The following is a 16,715-nucleotide window of genomic DNA, read 5'->3' on the forward strand; positions in this document are numbered from 1 at the left end:
TCCTCCACCTAAGTAATTTGGAAGTTATAATTTATTTTCTGGTTTTTGTACTAATGGTAACCTTGAAATTTTTAAATTAATTCTGAAACATGTATTTCTCAATCAATTTCAGATAAAAAAGAGTATAGGTTTAATACTCTCAATTTTTGGTCATATTCTAAGATTTCATTTTATTATCGTCAAATTATTTTTGCATCATGTAGCTTTTGTTTCAATAATCATAATAATTGCAGTCTGCTTGGGGCCTAAATATGTTTTTGCTTTACTGGACTTAACGTTGACAATTCATTGTTTATACTACATCTTCTCTAGTTATGCATGATTTCATATTTGGTTTTATCCTTTGATTAGCTGGATTACAAATTCGAATAATTTTTTTCAAATAGTACAGCTCAAAGGACTTCTCTCTGTTACCATTACACTTTTAAGAAAACTCAGCCAGATGTAGAATTATTGGGTCACACCTTTCAGTCAAGTATCAATCAATAAATTATTCTTCAGTACCCATATTGTGTGAGTAATTGTGCTAGATACTAAAAATACATAAATGGTCCCTGCCCTCACAAGGATTATATTTAAAAAGCAATTTCAAGAGACTTAAATATTTCCAAAGGTAGTATACAGAGTCAAAGGAATATACAACAAAGTAATTTAACCTAGTTTTGATTTAACCAAGTTTAAACAATAAGAGAGATATTCTTCAAAGAAGTGAGATTTAAGTCCAGACCTAGAGGATGAGTAGGAGTCAGGGGGTAAAGAATGAGAAGAAGAATGATAGAAAAGCACACAGATGGTTTCATTTGGACAAAGGGCTTGAGGGGGAAACAGGAGAGCTCTTCTGAGATTAAGCAATGAGGAGCACATAATATGTAGAGAATTTAACGTTAAAAAACCTACTAAAGGCGTGGTGCAGTGGCTTACGCCTATAATCCCAGCACTTTGAGAGGCCGGGGTGGGTGGATAGCCTGAGGTCAGGAGTTCGAGACCAGTCTGACCAACATGGTGAAACCCTGTCTCTACTAAAAATACAAAAATCAGTTGGGTATGGTGGAGTGCACCTGTGGTTTCAGCTACTCCGGAGGGGGTGGGAGGATCGCTCAAGCCTGGGAGGCAGAGGTTGCAGTGAACCGAGATTGCGCCACTATACTCCAACCTGTGTGACAGAGTAAGACCCTATCTCACAATAAAAACAAAAACTTACTAAAAATTAAGCTACTCTTTATTAGCAGCATGGGCCAGTCACTCTAAACAAGATTAGTGATAAAATACTTCTCCCCAGATTTCTAGTTCTAGATAGGACACGTAAAGAGCTTGAAAGTTGTCACTTCTGGAGTTAAAACAAGGAAAAGCTAGAGAAACTGAAAATCAATTATTTTTCTTGAATTGATGTGGGGCTCAGAAAATGATATTCCAAAGTATGGTGCTTTGGTATGCTGAGCACTTATGAGCTAAAGAAAAGTAAAAGACCTCAGACTAGAGCCTCAGAACCAAGAATTTTCTAGCCTTCTTCTGCTCCTCCTCCTAAATACAGGGCAAAATTGTCTTCTTGAGGTTCATTTATCTGAAACTCCTCCAGAAAAAACATAGTTACCTTCCACCCACTACCTGAAATTTCATTATCTACCATATAGTAAGGAAGACTGAGGAATGTAACCACACCTGGACAGACGTTATGACAAAATATTTTCTGTCTCTCATTCAAATTCCAGAGAAACAATTGCAAGCTACTTTCTGTCTCCTGGGTCCAGTCATCTTCCCTGAAATTATTTATCACCCTTCAAAATTGCCTTTCAAAGGCATCTTCCTCTTCCCCAATTTCTTTCCCCTATGAAGAGGGTGTATCAGCTTCAGCCATCTGGCCTTTCTTTGTGTAAAAGTAAGTAATTCAAAAATCAAAGCTGAACTACTTATCTGACAAGGGATTAATAACCAGAATATATAAGGAGCTCAAACAACTCTATAGGGAAAAAAATCTAATAACCCAGCTTTAAAAATGGGTCAAATATCTGAATAAACACTCTCAAAAGAAGAAATACAAATGGCAAGCAGGCATATTAAAACGTGTTCAACATCATTGGTCATCAGAGAAATGCAAATCAAAACTACAATGAGATATCATCTCACCTTAGTTAAAATAGCTTTTATCCAAAAGACAGGCCATAACAGATGCTGACAAAGATGTAGAGAAAAAGGAACCCTCCTTGTACACTGTTCGTGGGAACGTAAACTAGTACAACTGCTATCAAGAACAGTTTGGAGGTTCCCCAAAAAACTAGAATAGAGCTACTATATGACCCAGCAATCCCACTGCTGGGTATATATCCAAAAGAAAGAAAATCTGTATATCAAAGAGATATCTGCACTCTCATGTTTGTTGCAGCACTGTTTACAATAGCTAAGATTTGGAAGCAACCTAAGTGTTCATCAACAGATAGATGAATAAAGAAAACGTGGTACATATACAGATGGAATATTATTCAGCCATAAAAACGTGAATGAGATCCTGTCATTTGCAACAACATGGATAGAACTGGAGATCATTATGTTAAGTGAAATAAGCCAGGCACAGAAAGACAATCATTGCATGTTCTCACTTATTTGTGGAATCTAAAAATGAAAACAATTGAACTCAGGGACATAGAGAGTAAAAGGATGGTTGCCAGAGTCTGGGAAGGGTGGGGAGGTTTGGGAAAGAGGTGGAGGTGGTTACTGGATACACAAAATAGAAAGAATGAATAAGACCTACTATTTGATAGCACCACAGGGTGACTATAGTCAATAACAACTTAATTGTACATTTAAAAATAACTAAAAGAGTATAATTGGATTGTTTGTAACACAAATCATAAATGCTTGATGGAACGGGTACTCCATTCTTCATGATCTGATTATTTCACATTGCATGCCTGTTTCAAAACTCATGTATCACAGAAATATATACACCCACCATGTACCCACAAAAAATAAATATTAAAAATAAATAAGACAAAGAAAGAAAATCAAAGCTATTGGAACTTTACATTATTTTGAGCCTTAAAGGAATGTGATTATGAGACCTGAGTCACATGACAGGTGATTGCAACCTAAGCAGCTGTAACCTAGGCAGCTATAACCTTTGTTCTTCTGATTATAGATATACATCCCTTACACAAAGTCCTCATGACTATTACATTGCCTAAAACAAAATGTTACAGATACCCTTTTACATTGGAGAGGAAAACAAGCTAAAACGAATTAAATTACTATAACTCATAAACTAGCCTTGTGTGGAAAATGCTGTCATTCTGTTAAATTTTTTGTTCTCTGCCTATAGAAGCAATGTTTTAATTTTTCAGTTCCAGAGTACTGATCCTATTTATTTGCCTTCGGTGTTACTGAGATGTCCATTCACAGCATTGTATTTGAATAAAATATTTTAAACTAGATTCTCATCCTTTCAATTATTTCATATTGACATATGGCTCCTGAGCTTCTGCACATTAATAAATTTGTATGCCTTTTCCCTTGCTAATCTGTCCCTTATTAGTCCATTTCAGTGAACCTTCAGAGAGTAGAGGAGAAGCCTTCCTTTTTCACCCCTACACAGGACAAATCACAACCCAAAAATCTGGAGAGAGACACAGCTGAAATCTGCATATCTAAATAAGCAGAAGTTGCTGGAGCCATAACATAGTAGAAACATTTAAATACTTATTTGGGTGAAATGCCAGAGTCTGAGTGTAGACTGGCACAAGAATTAGAAGCTCTTGGGGGCCACAATGTTAGAGGGATCCTCATATTTTTATGAGTTTTGGCTCTAGAAATCTTACCACATTCTCATAGTAGATGTACAGGAAAGATCCTGGTGGCTCTAGAAGGATGGAGGGAAGAGGGGAGACTAATCATATAATCCGGAGCATTCTCCAGAAAAAGGCCTACTCTCCAGGGAAAAAGACTTCCAGAGACTTCCCGAGGTCATGGTCCAGGGACATCAGCATATGAAAGACTGAAATTTAACCATAAGATTGTAGAAATTCTTCTTCCCATCACTTCTCAGCCTTTTGGCTAAGATCAAGTGTAGAAATTCTTCTTCCCCATGCATTATACCACTCACAGGGCTCCAGTGTGATCATAGTGAATCACAGTTGAAAGAGATCCAAGGCCAAGACTTTTTCTGAGGAGACCACAGGAAAGTTCAAAGAAAACAGGAAAGATTAAAACAGGGACATAGAATTTGAAGCTTCTAGAATCTAAAACTACAATAAATATTAAGTACACCCCAACTGCTAGCCAGATTAACAGAAACGCTCATACTAAAGACCTTCTACCTCATTTCCTATCACCTGAAACATAACATTTAATTTCAACAAAAAGTTACAGGGCATACCAAACAAGCAAGAAAAAAAAAAAAAAAAACCAATCTGAGGAAACTGTAGGAGTTAAAGGAAAGCTTCTCTTCCATTCTGTCTGAAAGTTTACTGAAATAAACTAAAAATAAACAATAACATAAAAAAACGTACAAGTTTATTAACATGCATAAGCATGGGAGTCATACAAAATATGAGACTCAAAGTGGAACCAGATGATTGAGGCTTAAATAACATCTTTATGAGGGGGAGATAAGTAGGGGGTTGTAGGCAGTTTTACAGTAATCGTAAATAATTTTTAGAGGAAATGAATGAGCCCAAAGAAGAGTCAGTTGTGTGTAAATGATTCTCTTTGCACAATAAATGGAACCTAAGGACAAACAATATCTTGGGGACTAGTTTCACAAAAATGAGGCGCAGAACTGCACTATGAACAAAGGTTGTCTGAATGTGCAGATACAGTCTCTCAGGTAATTTCTCAGAGCTCCCCTTAGAAAAATAGATGAAAAATCTTTCTGGATGTGTTCTCTTCTCCTCTTCCTAGTTAATCTTTTGTTATTATTTAATGAGATGTCTAGGGAGAGAGTTTTAAAACAATTACACTTCTTTTGGAAAGAAGTTTCCTCAGTCAGATAAAGAAATTCCAGATAGAGCTCCTCCCTGCACCGAGTGGTGGCTGTAAGAGACAAAAGAAGGTTATAAAGTTTTTGGTTCTGAGGTAACCTCTAAGACTGTCTAATTTTCTTTAATTCAAAAGTGCTCAGCATACTGAGCACCATACTTTTGGGTATGATTTTCTGAGCCAATCAAGACAAAGCAAGCAATGGAACCACACTCAGATATAATACAAATTTTGAAATTCTCAGACAGGCAATTTAAAATAATTATATATGCTAAAGACACATATAATTATACATCTGATGGAAAAACTAGACAACCTGAAGGAACAGATGGGTAATGTAAGCAAAGTGATATAAACTGTAAGAATCAAAAGGAAATGCTAGAAATCAAAGACACTGTAACAGAAATGAAGAATACTTTTCATGGGCTGATTAATCTGGACACAGCTGAGGAAATAATCAGTGAACTTGAAAATAGGTCAATGAAAACATCCCAAACAAAAATGCAAAGAGATAAAGAATGAGGAAAAAAAAAAAAAAAAGAACATCCAAACTGTGAGACAATTTCAAGAAGTGTAACATATGTGTAATTGGAATACCAAAGGGAAAAGAAAGATAAAGTGAATTAAAAGAAATATTTGAAGCAGTAATGGCCAAGAATTTTTCAAATATAGTGTGCTTTCTGACTAAAGCACAATCAGAAAGCTCAGAGAACACCAAGCAGGATACTTTTACAACTACACCTAGGTATATCATATTTAAACTGAAGAAAACCAAAGACAAAGGGAAAAATCTTGAAAGAAAACAGATTTACAAATAAAACCTTATCTATAGAGAAAGAAACATAAAAATTAAAGTAGACTGCTCATCAAAAATCATGCAAGCAAGAAGAAAGTGGAAGGAAGTATTTAAAGTGTTGAAAGAAAAAACCAACAATCTTGAACTCTATATCCAGTAAAATTATCAGTAAAAAGGAAGGAGAAATAAAAGTTTTCTTGGACAAACAAAAACTGAGGGAATTTATCACCAGCCAACCTGCCCAGGAAGAAATGTTTTTAAAAAATATTTAGGAAGAAGAAAAATGATACAGGTCAGAAACTTAGATCACATAAGCAAAAGAAGAGCATCAGAGAAGAAATAAATGAAGGCAAGATAAAATCTTTTGTTCTACTTGTTTGTTAATTAGTCTAAGAGATAACTTTGTAAAAAGTGATAGTAACAATGTATTGGGTAATTGCTACACATAATAAATAAGTAAAATAAATGGTAGTGATGTCATAAGAAATGAGAGAAAAAAATTAGGAATATAGTAGTCCCTTACATCTCCATTCAAGGTTTCACTTTTTGCAGTTTCACTTATCTGCAGTCAATTGCAGCACAAAAATATTAAACAAAAAATTCCAGAAATAAACAATTCATATGACTTAAATTGCATGTCATTCTGAGAAGCGTGATAAATCTTGCACCACCCTGCTGCTTCTCTCCTGGGAAGTGAATCATTCCTTTGCCCAGTGTATCCACACTGTATACACTAGCCACCTGTTAGTCATTGTCGGCTCCTGACATTCAACCATTAATGGTTGAATCAGTATGACTCAATGATGCAGAATCATCCACACCAGGTATTGACCTTCTCCTTCTGATGAATTGAGTGAAGGTCAATTGTAGCCTAATGCTACAAAGCCTATGTCATCCATCTCATTTAATCTCATCACATAGGTATTTTATCATCTCACATTTTCATCACAAGAAGAAGAATGGGCAAGGGGGTTCCCAAGATGGCCGAAGAGGAACAGCTCCAGCCTCCAGCTCCCAGCGTGAGCGACACAGAAGATGGGTGATTTCTACATTTTCAACTGAGGTACAGGGTTCATCTCACTGGGGTGTGTTGAACAATTGGTGCTGGTCAGTGGGTGCAGCCCAACCAGCGAGAGCTGAAGCAGGGTGAGGCATCGCTTCATCCAGGGTGAGGAAGCGCAAGGGGGAAGGGAATTCCTTTTCCTAGCCAAGGGAAACTGAGACATATAACACCTGGAACTCCCACCCTAATACTGTATTTACCAAGGGTCTTAGCAAGTGGCACACCAGGAGATTATATCCCATGCCAGGCCTGGAGGGTCCCATGCCCATGGAGCCTCCTTAATTGCCAGCACAGCAGTCTGAGATCTAACTGAAAGGTGGCAGCAAGGCTGGGGGAGGGGCGCCCGCCATTGCTGAGGCTTAAGTAGGTAAATAAAGCCACCAGGAAGCTCGAACTGGGTGGAGCCCACCTAAGCTCAAGGAGGCCTGCCTGCCTCTATAGACTCTACCTCTGGGGACAGGGCATAGCTAAACAAAAAGCAGCAGAAACCTCTGCAGATGTAAATGTCCCTCTCTGACAGCTTTAAAGAGAGCAGTGGTTCTCCCACCATGGAGGCTGAGATCTGAGAATGGACAGACTTGCCTGCTCAAGTGGGTCCCTGACCCCTGAGTAGCCTAACTGGGAGACATCCCTCACTAGGTGCAGACTGACACTTCACACCTCACACGACTGGGTACACCTCTGAGATGAAGCTTCCAGAGCAAGAATCAGACAGAAACACTTGCTGCTCAGCAATATTCTATCTTCTGCAGCCTCTGCTACTGATACCTAAGCAAACTCCAACAGACCTGCAGCTGAGGGTCCTGACTATTAAAAAGAAAATTAACAAACAGAAAGGACACCCACACCAAAATGCCATCAGTCCATCACCATCGTCAAAGATCAAAGGCAGACAAAACCACAAAGATGGGGAAAAAGCCATGCAGAAAAGCTGGAAATTGAAAAAATCAGAGTGCATTTCCCCCTCCAAAGGAACACAGCTCATTGCTGGCAACAGAACAAAGCTGGACAGAGAATGACTTTGACGAGTTGAGAGAAGAAGGCTTCAGTCAATCAAACTTCTCAGAGCTGAAGGAGGAACTATGTACCCAGCGCAAATAAACTAAAAACCTTGAAAAAAGAATGGAGGAATGGATAACTAGAATAACCAATGCAGAGAAGTCCATAAACGAACTGATAGAGATGAAAACCATGACACGAGAACTATGTGACAAATGCACATGCTTCAGTAACCGATTTGATCAACTGGAAGAAAGAGTATCAGCGATTGAAGAGCAAATGAATGAAATGAAGCAAGACGAGAAGTTCAGAGATAAAAGAGTAAAAAGAAATGAACAAAGCCTCCAAGAAACATGGGATTATGTGAAAAGACCAAATCTATGTCTAATTGGTGTGCCTGAAAGTGACGGGGAGAATGGAACCAAGTTAGAAAACACTCTGCAGGATATCATCCAGGAGAATTTCCCCAACCTAGCAAGGCAGGCCAACATTCAAATTCAGGAAATACAGAGAATGCCACAAAGATACTCCTCGAGAAGAGCAACTCCAAGACACATAATTGTCAGATTCATCAAAATTGAAAAGAAGGAAAAAATGTTAAGGGCAGTCAGAGAGAAAGGTCAGGTTACCAACAAAGGGAAGTCCATCAGACTAACAGCAGATCTCTCAGCAGAAACTCTACAAGCCAGAAGAGAGTGGGGGCCAATATTCAACATTCTTAAAGAAAAGAATTTTCAACCCAGAATTTTATATCCGGCAAACTAAGTTTTATAAGAGAAAGAGAAATAAAATCCTTTACAGACAAGCAAATGCTTAGAGTTTTTGTCACCACCAGGCCTGCCCTACAAGAGATTCTGAAGGAAGCACTAAACATGGAAAGGAACAAACGGTAGCAGCCATTGCAAAAACATGCCAAAATGTAAAGACCATTGATGCTAGGAAGAAACTACATCAACTAACAAGCAAAATCACTAGCTAATATCATAATGACGGGATCAAGTTCACACATAACAATATTAACCTTAAATGTAAATGGACTAAATGGTCCAATTAAAACACACAGACTGGCAAATTGGATAAAGAGTCAAGACCCATCAGTTTGCTGTATTCAGGAGACCCATCTCACATGCAGAGACACACATAGGCTCAAGATAAAGGGATGGAGGAAGATCTACCAAGCAAATGGAAAACAAAAAAGGCAGGGTTGCAATCCTAGTTTCTGGTAAAACAGACTTTAAACCAACAAAAATCAAAAGAGACAAAGAAGGCCATTACATAATGGTAAAGGGATCAATTCAACAAGAAGAGCTAACTATCATAAATGTATATGCATCCAATACAGGAGCACTCAAATTCGTAAAACAAGCTATTAGAGACCTAAAGAGACTTAGACTACCACACAATAATAATGGGAGACATTAACACCCCACTGTCAACATTAGACAGATCAATGAGACAGAAAGTTAACAAGGATATCCAGGAATTGAACTCAGCTCTGCACCAAGCAGACCTAATAGACATCTACAGAACTCTCCACCCCAAATCAACAGAATATACATTCTTCTCAGCACCACATCGCACTTACTCCAAAATTGACCACATAGTTGGAAGTAAAGCACTCCTCAGCAAATGCAAAAGAACAGAAATTATAACAAACTGTCTCACAGACCACAGTGCAATTAAACTAGAACTTAGGAATAAGAAACTCAATCAAAACCGCTCAACTACATGGAAACTGAAGAACCTGCTCCTGAATGACTACTGGGTACATAATGAAATGAAGGCAGAAATAAAGATGTTCTTTGAAACCTATGAGAACAAAGATACAACATACCAGAATCTCTGGGACACATTTAAAGCAGTGTGTAGAGGGAAATTTATAGCACTAAGTGCCCACAAAAGAAAGCAGGAAAGATCTAAAATTGACACCCTAACATCACAATTAAAAGAACTAGAGAAGCAAGAGCAAACACATTCAAAAGCTAGCAGAAGGCAAGAAATAACTAAGATCAGAGCAGAACTGAAGGAGATAGAGACACAAAAATCCCTTCAAAAAATCAGTGAATCCAGGAGCTGGTTTTTTGAAAAGATCAACAAAATTGATAGACTGCTAGAAAGACTAATAAAGAAGAAAAGAGAGAAGAATCAAATAGACACAATAAAAAGTGATAAAGGGGATATCACCACTGACCACACAGAAATACAAACTACCATCAGAGAATACTACAAACACCTCTACACAAATAAACTAGAAAACCTAGAAGAAATGGATAAATTCCTGGACACATACACTCTCCCAAGACTAAACCAGGAAGAAATTGAATCCCTGAATAGACCAATAGCAGGCTCTGAAATTGAGGCAATAATTAAGAGCCTACCAACCAAAAAAAGTCCAGGACCAGACAGATTCACAGTCGAATTCTACCAGAGGTACGAGGAGGATCTGGTACCATTCCTTCTGAAACTATTCCAATCAATAGAAAAAGAGGGATCCTCTCTAACTCATTCTATGAGGCCAACATCATCCTGATACCAAAGGCTGGCAGAGACACAACAGAAAAAGAGAATTTTAGACCAATATCCCTGATGAACATCAGTGCAAAAATCCTCAGTAAAATACTGGGAAACCGAATCCAGCAGCACATCAAAAAGCTTATCCACCATGATCAAGTGGGCTTCATCCCTGGGATACAAGGCTGGTTCAACATACACAAATCAATAAACGTAGTCCAGCATATAAACAGAACCAAAGACAGAAACCACATGATTATCTCAATAGATGCAGAAAAGGCCTTTGACAAAATTCAACAGCCCTTCATGCTAAAAACTCTCAATAAATTTGGTATTCATGGAACTTATCTCAAAATAATAAGAGCTATTTATGACAAACCCACAGTCAATATCATACTGAATGGGCAAAAACTGGGAGCATTCCCTTTGAAAACTGGCACAAGACAGGGATGCTCTCTGGACAGGGATGCCCTCTCTCACCACTCTTATTCAACATAGTGTTGGAAGTTCTGGCTAGGGCAATCAGGCAGGAGAAAGAATTAAAGGGTATTCAATTAGAAAAAGAAGAAGTCAAATTATCCCTTTTGCAGATGACTTGACTGTATATTTAGAAAATCCCATTGTCTCAGACCAAAATCTCCTAAGCAGATAAGCAACTTCAGCAAAGTCTCAGGATACAAAATCAATATGCAAAAATCACAAGCATTCTGTTATTAAAAATAACAGACAAACAGAGAGCCAAATCATGAATGAACTCCCATTCACAATTGTTTCAAAGAGAATAAAATACCTAGGAATCCAACTTACAAAGGATGTGTAGGACCTCTTCAAGGAGAACTAGAAACCACTGCTCAGTGAAATAAAAGAGGACAGAAACAAATGGAAGAACATACCATGCTCATAGATAGGAAAAATCAATATTGTGAAAATGGCCACACTGCCCAAAGTAATTTATAGATTCAATGCCATCCCCATCAAGCTACCAATGACTTTCTTCACAGAATTGTAAAAAACTGCTTTAAAGTTCATATGGAACCAAAAAAAGAGACCTCATTGCCAAGACAATCCTAAGCCAAAAGAACATAGCTAGAGGCATCACGCTACCTGACTTCGAACAATACTACAAGGCTACAGTAACCAAAACAGCATGGTACTGGTACCAAAATAGAGATATAGACCAATGGAACAGAGCAGAGCCCTCAGAAATAATACCACACATCTACAGCCATCTGATTTTTGACAAACCTAACAAAAAGAAGAAATAGGGAAAGGATTCCCTATTTAATAAGGTGCTGGGAAAATTGGCTAGCCATAAGTAGAAAGCTGAAACTGGATCCTTTCCTTACTTCTTATATGAAAATTAATTCAAGATGGATTAGAGACTCAAATGTTAGACCTAAACCCATAACAACCCTAGTAGAAAACCTAGGTAATACCATTCAGGACATAGGCATGGGCAAGGACCTCATGATGAAAATACCAAAAGCAATGGCAACAAAAGCCAAAATTGACAAATGGGATCTAATTAAACTAAAGAGCTTCTGCACAGCAAAAGAAACTACCATCAGAGTGAACAGGCAACCTACAGAATGGGAGAAAATTTTTGCAATCTACTCATCTGACAAAGGGCTAATATCCAGAATCTACAAAGAACTCAAACAAATTTACAAGAAAAAAACAACCCCATTAAAAAGTGGGCAAAGGATATGAACAGATATTTCTCAAAAGAAGACATTTATACAGCCAACAGACACATGAAAAAATGCTTATCATCACTCGTCATCAGAGAAATGCAAATCAAAACCGCAATGAGATATCATCTCACACCAGTTAGAATGGCAATCATTAAAAAGTCAGGAAACAACAGGTGCTGGAGAGGATATGGAGAAATAGGAACACTTTTACACTGTTGATGGGACTGCAAACTAGTTCAACCATTGTGGAAAATAGTGTGGTGATTTCTCAAGAATCTAGAACTAGAAATACCATTTGACCCAGCCATCCCATTACTGGGTATATACCCAAAGGATTATAAATCGTGCTGCTATAAAGACACATGCACATGTATGTTTATTGTGGCACTATTCACAATAGCAAAGACTTGGAATCAACCCAAATGTCCATCAGTGACAGACTGGATTAAGAAAATGTGGCACATATACACCATGGAATACTATACAGTCATAAAAAAGGATGAGTTCGTGTCCTTTGTAGGGACATGAATGCAGCTGGAAAACATCATTCTCAGCAAACTATTGCAAGAACAGAAAACCAAACACCAAACATCGTATGTTCTCATTCACACGTGGGTGAGCAATGAGATCACTTGGACACAGGAAGGGGAACATCACACACCGGGGCCTCTTGTGGGGAGAGGGGAGGCGGGAGGGATAGCATTAGGAGATATACTTAATGTAAATGATGAGTTAATGGGTGCAGCACACCAACATGGCACATGTATACATACGTAACAAACCTGCACATTGTGCACATGTACCCTAGAACTTTAAGTATAATAATAAAAAAAAAGATGTTAAAAAGAAGAAGCATGAGTAAAATACAATAAGGTATTTTGTGAAAAAGAAAGAGACCACATTCATCTAACTTTTATTACAGAATATTGTTATAATTGCTCTATTTTATTGGTAGCTATAGTTATTAATATATTACTGTGCCTACTTTATAAATAAAATTTTATCATACTTATGTTTGTATAGAAAATAACATGGTATATATAGGATTCAGTACTATCTGCAGTTTCAGGTATCTGCTGGGGGTCTTGAAATGTAGCCCCCATAAATAAGGAGAAACTATTGTATTGTTATAACGTGCCTGCACTATATTTGAAGTGGCATAGTATTATTCAAAATGGACTTAGATTACCTAATAATGGTAATTTTCAAATTCTAGGGCCACCACTAAAAAAGTTAAAATTTCAAATTCTAGGGTCACCACTAAAAAAATTAAAAAGAAGTATAATTGATACGCTAAGAGATAAAATGGAATAACATAAAATAGTCAACAAGAACTAGAGAAAGCAGAACTAGAAAAGGTAAGAATTTAAAAACAAATGCGACGAATAGAAAACTTAAACACAGGAAAAGTAATTAATTCAACTATATCAATAATCACTTGTGTGAGTTACATAAATACACCGGTTGAAGATAGAGACTATCAGAGTGGATAAATAAACAAGGCCCAATCATATGTGGTCTACAAGATATTAAATTTAAAGGGTCAGGTAAAGATAAAAGGATGGAGAAGAGTATACCATGCCAGCAGTTACCAAAAAACAAAAAAAAAGCTGGAGTAGCTACATTAATTTTGGACAAAGCACAGAACAAGAAAAATTATCATGGATAAAGAGAGACATTATATAATAATAAAAAGGATAATCTTTCAAGAAGACATCACCCTAAACATACACAAATGTACAGCATCAAAAAATATGAGGTAAAAGTGGATAGATGTAAAAAGAGAAACAGACAAATACACTATCATAGCTGTAAACTTCAATACATCTCTTTTGATGATTGACAGATCAAGCAGACAGAAAATCAGTAAAGATATAACTAACCTGAACATCACTATTGATCAACTTGATCTAATTGACATTCGTAGAATAATCTACTCCAAAACAGAAAAATGTACAGTCTTCTCAAGCTTACATGTAACACTGACTAAAATAGAAAACAATCTTGGCCATAAAACACACCTTAACAAATATAAAAGAATAGAAATCATGCAAAGTCTATTCTCAAACCACATTGAAATTAAACTGTAAGTCAATATTAGAAAGATAACTGGATGATCCCCAAATACTTGGAGATCAAACAGTACACTTCTAAGTAACACAGAGATCAAAGAAGAATTATCAAGAAAAAATTTAAAATATTTTTAACTAAATGGAAATTAAAATGCACCTTATTACAATTCTTAGTATACTGCAAAAATAGTGCTTAGAAGGAAATTTATAGTATTAATGCATATATTAGAAAAGAAGAAAGATCCAGAATCAACAACCTAAGCTTCCACTTCAGGAGACTAGAGTAAGGAGAGTGATTTAAGCCTAAAGCAAGCAAAGTAAAAGAAATAATAAAGGAGCAAAAATTAAGAAAATTAAAAATGGGAAAACAATAGAGAAAATCAATGAACTACTTTAAACTTCATATGGAACCAAAAAAGAGCTTGCACAGCCAAGGCAAGCCTAAGGAAAAAGAACAAAACTGAAGGCATCACACTACCTGACTTCAAACTACACTACAAGGCTACAGTAACCAAAACAGCATGGTACTGGTACCAAAAGAGATATATAGACCAATGGAACAGAACAGATGCCTCAGAAATAGCACCACACAGCTACAACTATCTGATCTTTTGCAAACCTGACAAAAACAAGAAATGGGGAAAGGATTCCCTATTTAATAAATGGTGCTGGGAAAACTGGCCAGCCATATGTAGAAAGCTGAAACTGGATGCCTTCCTTACACCTTATACAAAAATTAACTCTAGATGGATTAAAACTTAAATGTAAGTCCTAAAACCATAAAAACCCTAGAAGAAAACCTAGGGCAATGCCATTCAGGACAGAGGCATGGGCAAAGACTTCATGATGAAAACACCAAAAGCAATGGCAACAAAAGCCAAAATAGACAAATGGAATCTAATTAAACTAAAGGGCTTCTTCACAGCAAAGAAACTATCATCAGAGACAACAGGCAACCTACAGAATGGGAGAAAATTTTTGCAATCTCTCCATCTGACAAAGGGCTAATATACAGAATCTACAAAGAACTTAAACAAATTTACAAGTAAAAACCAAACAACCCCATCAAAAAGTGGGCAAAGGATATGAACAGACACTTCTCAAAAGAAGACATTTATGCAGCCAACAGACATATGAAAAAATGCTCATCATCACTGGTCATCAGAGAAATGCAAATCAAAACTGCAATGAGATACCATCTCAAGCCAGTTAGAATGGTGATCACTAAAATGTCGGGAAACAACAAATGCTGGAGTGGATGTGGAGAAATAGGAACACTTTTACACTGTTGGTGGGAGTGTAAATTACTTAAACTATTGTGGAAGACAGTGAGGCAATTTCTCAAGGATCTAGAACCAGAAATACCATTTGACCCAGCCATCCCATTACTGGGTATATACCCAAAGGATTATAAATCATTCTACTATAAAGACACTTGCACATGTATGTTTATTGTGGCACTATTCACTATAGCAAAGACTTGGAATCAACCCAAATGCCTATCAATGATAGACTGGATAAAGAAAATGTGGCACATATACACCATGGAATACTATGCAGCCATAAAAAAGGATGAATTCATGTCCTTTGCAGGGACATGGATGATGCTGGAAACCATCATTCTCAGCAAACTATCACAAGAACAGAAAACCAAACACCACATGTTCTCAGTCATAACTGGGAGTTGAATATTGAGAACACATGGATACAGGGAAGGGGACATCACACACCAGGGCCTATTGGGGGGTGGGGCGCTAGGGAAGGGATGGCATTAGGAGAAATACTTAATGTAGATGACAGGTTGATGGGTGCAGCACACCACCATGACACATGTATACCTATGTAACAAACCTGCAAGTGCTGCACATGTACCCCAGAACTTAAAGTATAATTTTTTTAAAAAAGAAATACCTCAGACTGGCTTTCTGATCAGTTGTTTTCCTGCACAGGTGGGCCATAGGCAGCCATGGTGCCCAGCCGTAATGGCACGATCTCGAAGCCCCACTTCCACAAGGACTGCCAGCGACGTGTGGCCAAGTGGTTCAACCAGCTGGCCCATAGATCTGCAGACGCGAGGCCCAGCAAGGAAAAGCATGCCGCATTGCCCCATACCCCAAGTCAGGACCCATCTGGCCCATTGTGTAGTGCCACACTGTACAGTATCACACCAAGGTGTGCACCAGCTGCACTTCAGCTTGGAGGAGCTCAAGGTGGCAGGCATTCACAAGAAGGTGGCCCAGACCACTGGCATCTCTATTGACTGGACGAGGCAGAACAAGTCCACTGAGTCTCTGCAGGGCAATGTGCAGCAGCTGAAGGAGTACAATTCCAAACTCATCCTCTTCTGCAGGAAGCCCTTGGACCCCAAGAAGGGAGACAGTTCTGTTGAAGAACTGATATTGGCCATCCAGCTGACAGGACCGGTCATGCCCATCCCGAATGTCTACAAGAAGGAGAAAGCCCTAGTCATCACTGAGGAGGAGAAGAATTTCAAAGCCTTCGCTCGTCTCCTCATGGCCTCTGCCACTGCCCAGCTCTTTGGCATAAAGGCAAAAAGAGCCAAGGAAGCTGTAGAACAAGATGTTGAAAAGAAAAAAATAAATTCCTCTTAG

The 16,715-nt window shown here is 37.8% G+C and overlaps 1 pseudogene; it reads left to right on the forward strand.

Annotated features, from left to right (window-relative positions):
* The first annotated feature begins 16,069 nt into the window (after positions 1–16,069).
* On the forward strand, positions 16,070–16,715 carry LOC103230541 (large ribosomal subunit protein eL13 pseudogene; annotated as a pseudogene).

The sequence above is a fragment of the Chlorocebus sabaeus genome, chromosome 25 (assembly GCF_047675955.1).
Source record: "Chlorocebus sabaeus isolate Y175 chromosome 25, mChlSab1.0.hap1, whole genome shotgun sequence".
NCBI classification, from domain to species: Eukaryota; Metazoa; Chordata; class Mammalia; order Primates; family Cercopithecidae; genus Chlorocebus; species Chlorocebus sabaeus.